The sequence below is a fragment of the Sarcophilus harrisii genome, chromosome 3 (genome assembly GCF_902635505.1).
Source record: "Sarcophilus harrisii chromosome 3, mSarHar1.11, whole genome shotgun sequence".
Classification (NCBI taxonomy): domain Eukaryota; kingdom Metazoa; phylum Chordata; class Mammalia; order Dasyuromorphia; family Dasyuridae; genus Sarcophilus; species Sarcophilus harrisii.
The window spans coordinates 43,995,822-44,000,673 of NC_045428.1; positions in this window are offsets into that span (position 1 = coordinate 43,995,822).

A 4,852-nucleotide genomic window follows, 5' to 3' on the forward strand; every position below is an offset into this window, starting at 1 on the left:
CCTTCCAAGATTGTTGTGGGATCAAATGAGATAATTGTAAAGTGCTTAGTACAGTTCTTGGCACATAGGTGCTGTATCAGTGCTATCATCTTTGTTATTTATTAGAGATAAAAAAAATTAGAGAAAACTGATTCCAAATGAAGCTATGGGCTTTTTTTTTTAAATTTCACAGACAGAGGGAATTTCCACTTAAGGACATGCCCTGGGCCAAGCTAGGTTGGTACCTTTTCTGAAGCTTAACTGTCTAAGAGCACTAAGAGACATATTCTGAATCACAAAGCCAGTAAGTATCCAAGATGGAAGGTATCTAGCAAGAACCAGATCTCCCTGGTTCTGAAGCCAAATTAATTTGCCAAGCTCCCTTAAAGAAGTTACTCAGACACTTAACACTTCCTGGCTGTGTGATCCTGGGCAAGTCACTTAACCCCAATTATCTCAGGGAGAAAAAAAGAAAAGAAAAGATGAGGAAGTTAATAAGGAAGCTGAAGCTTAGAGGAGCTGAATATCTGACCTGAGAAATTACTTTGACCCCAAAGGCTGTTGACTTCATATTATACCATAATGCCTGTCCTGGGACAGTTTTATTTAGGTTTATAAAATAGCTGACCTGTGGGGATGCTGTCTAGAGGCTGCATGTCAAAATATAACATGTGGAAACAAAAGCATGACTTTTCCCTCACCAAAATCACCAGCCCCAGAATATATATATTTTCCATTTAATGAGTATTCTCTGCTAAAGCAAGGTCTACTCTATCTTCTCCTCAATGTTGAAGGAACCCACTGATGAATTTTGAGAGTTTTTCTTTACCAACCTAGACTCAATGGCCAGTTGATTGTTCTTTCCCTTCAATGTTAGTCCCATAAAGTATTAACATCCCATGGATTTTCACAAAGGGTTGTTTACTTCCCAAACCTCAAATTTTCCTTCCAAACTCTTGGAGCTTCATTCTTTATCTCATCGTGGTCTCTGGTGAGAGTGTGCTTCCATTCAACTAGATTCCTACAAAGTATTGGTCCCCATTGCCAAATGTGACATCAGTGTCAGATAAATCCTAATCTCAGTTCCAAAGGGAGCGAGTCCCAGTGGTCATAGCCAACGGTTACTCCGTACTCCTTGGGGCATTGATTCTGGATTACCCAGAAACTCAAATGCCAGAAGTTTGTTCTCCTGACCAAAGTCCATATCCTCAAGGTTCACTTTAATGGCCACATGGAAAAGGAGAAGTCCCTTGACCCTTGGTCTTATATTATAGGATTGTCTCTCACTGAAAAAGTTAAATTAAAAGAAGGCGGTGAAAAAGAAGGATTGAAGCTTCCTAAGGGCCTTTAAAAGATTGGGCCAGATTTGGCTACGCAGTCTATCAAAAAGGCTTCCTTCACCACGTGCTAGTAGACAGAATATGTGCTCCAGTCTTTCCACCGTGTCTCTAATTTGTCATCGTGGTCCTCCTGGAAGCAAGATCTCCAGTCTCACTGAGGAGACACCATCAGAGAAATTCTGTTCCTGTTCTGGTCCCTGTTACTTAGGTGTCTTTTAAGGCTCAATTACTTTCCTAAATGAGGTTGCCAAGCTATGGAGCTACATGAATTGAACTCATTTGGTGAGCATTGCCTCACTGTAGAGGAAAAGTAGAGTTTACTTCAGGGCATGAATTAATGGATTTATTTGGAATCCATTCATTTTTTGGGGTATTTCTTTCTCCTTATTACAAATTCTCTTTGATATGAATGGAAGCTCCATGCATAGAAAAAGGGACAAAATGGAGAGCTTGAATTTCCATTTTGGTAATTTGCCTTCCCTTTGAATTAAACACAGGATATATTCCCAGGGCATTCATTTCAAAGCAGGATTATCCTACTTTTCAAAATCTCACTCACTGAATGAAATGAGAAAACTTCATTAAAAACAACAACAACAAAAATGCATTCATATTATTTTTTAAAGTTTTTCCATTTTATAGCTATAATTAAATCCTGGTGTATATTATGAAGTAGGAAGGAGGAGGTGGAATAAATTAACTTTAAAATAAAATAAAAAATAAAATTATGATTTCTAGACCCTATAAAGTTTTCAGAGAATTTCATATATATCATATCCTTTGATCTTTATTATGATCTTATTCAATAAGTACAAAGATTAGTGCCATTTTACAGATAAGTAAAATGAGGGTAGGAGAAGTTAAATGATTTTTTTTTTTCAGGGTCAGAAACGTCATTGCAGACGTTTCTATACTGTTGGTCATTAATACAGATGTGCAAGTGCACACACATACATACACACACCCACCCCCACACTCACACACAGAGTTCAATAGGTTCAAAGCCACAAAGTATATATAGGTAATATATAAGATTTTCTGCCTATTTAGGAGTGTCCTTAGGAGAGAATTAATTAATGAATAAACAAAGTTTGTTTTTGTTATTTCAAATGTGTCCAACTCCCTGTGACCCCATTTGGGGTTTTCTTGGCAAAGATACTAAAGTGGTTTGCCATTTACTTCTCCAGCTCATTTTACAGATGAGGAAACTGAGGCAAACTGAGTTAAGTGACTAGTCCAGGGTCACACAGCCAATAAATGCCTGAAGTAATATATAAACTTTAGTTTTCCTGATTTCAGGGTTAGCCAGTCAGGAAAACTAAGGTTTATATATTATTTGTGATACATAATAATTATGTTGAACACTCTTATAAGCCTTTAAAGATTTTCAAAATGCTTTATAAGCCTCATTTCATGTCAATCTCGAAAAAAAAACCCTGTGATGTATGAGCTAGTAATATTCCCATTTTATAAAAGTGGGTGCCATAGATCAGAACAATTAAAAAAATCACCCCACAGTTATACAGCTAGAAAGAGTTGAAATCAGGATTTGAACCTAGGTTCTCCTACTTCCACATGTCCTTATCTATCTATTGAGAAAAAGCTATCACATTCTAGCTTTCTGTCCATGGACCAGTTACTTAATCTCTAATACAGGAGTCCTCAAACTTTTTAAATAGGGGGCCAGTTCACTGTCCCTCAGACTATTGGAGGGCCAAAAACTTTGTTTTGTGGGACTTTAAATAAAGAAACTTCATAGCCCTGGGTGAGGGCTGCTACATCTGGCCCGTGGGCCGTAGTTTGAGGACCCCTGCAAGAGTTCAAATTTGTTGATTGGCAGAAATGGAAGAAATTAAATTTCTATTCTTTGCACTGAAGAAATCAACAGTCTGGTTCTCTATCTCTTTGTCTGTCTGTTTCTGTCCATCTTTCTTTCTCTCTCTATCTACTTGTCTATATGTCTGCCTATCTGTATATCTGTCTGTCCAACTATCCATCCATCATCTATTAATCCATTTATGTATTCATCTATACATACATATGTCCATTCATCCATCCATCACCTATGTCTGTCTCTACTTACCTATTTATCTGTCTGTCCATCTATCCCTTTATCCATTCATCAATCCAACTATGTATCTATCATCTATCTCTCTATATCTATCAATTGATCAATCTATTGATCTATCTGTTTCTCTCTCTCCACCTATCATTCTTCCTGTCTTTCTGTTCATCCATTCATCTTCCCATCAACCCATCTATGTAGCTATGTATCCATCTATTTATCATTTATTCTTATTTCTCATCTATTAACTTCTTTTTCTATACACACACACACACATATATAAATTTATGCTTCTTTAGTCACACACATACATTACACATCTATCTATCTATCTATCTATCTATCTATCTATCTATGTAAGCATCACTATAAGCAGCTAGCCCGTCAATATACAATGTTAAGTAGGTATTAGAGAAGGCAATGGGATTTGTCTAGATAATCTAATCCATTTGAATATTCCCCAGCTCATCCGGTGCTCTTTTAATCCAAGCTTTTTCTTAAATACTGTATTTGCAATTTAAGCACTGCCACATGCTGCCACGGCTGTTACAAAGATACATTAGATTGATAGAATGATGCTGCATTCTTTATGACTGAAGAAAATAATGACTTCCTTTTCTCTCCCTAATCATGTTTTTATGGTTTGTTTTCCAAAATACTGCATACTTGACCTTAAAAGGGGAAAAAGACTGCACATTTCATTTAACTAGCAATAAAAAGTTAGGTTCTCATTTTGCATTTAAACCTATAGGGAATACATTTTACTATAAGTTATTTCCATTATGATCCCCCAGGTCTCAGATCATTCTGGCTGACTCTGGCGGCCTCAGTATGGCATGTCTCAATAACTGAAAATAGATGGAGAGTACTTTGGCCTCTTTTACTTTCTGTATCTTCAAGTTGAAAATCACTTTACAGCCTTCCATGAAATTTTAGAAACAACTATTTCAAGTGAAAGGGGGAAGAAAAAAGATCACTTCTCTCTTCTCCCCCGTCCTCTGAAGTTACCTGTTAATGGTTCTTCCATTATAAGCCCTAGAACAATCTGATTTAATGACACTGTCTGCTGCATCTTGCTTAAAAGGTAGGAACCTTCTAATGCACTCTTATAAAGAGTCATTTAAAGCATAAATTGAGGAAGGTTGGCTTGTTTCCAATGCCCCAATTCTCAACAATGCACAGAAATGGCCCTGACATATTCATATGAATGGAAAGCAAGGAATTAAGCTTTCCCCCCCAAAACCAATAATAGAAAAGAAACACTTTTAAAAGCACAGAAAGATAAAGAATAATCTCTATTGAAAATAAAAGTACAGAACGGTTGACCTTTCCCTAGCTCCTCAGATAAATTTATTGGGCAGAGGTGTCCAGTGAGAGAAGCTGAGTTTTTCAGAACTGAATTGCAAAAATGGCTTTCTTTTAGAATTAAGGTTTATTTAGTTCCCCCCCCTTCACTTAAAACTTGTAA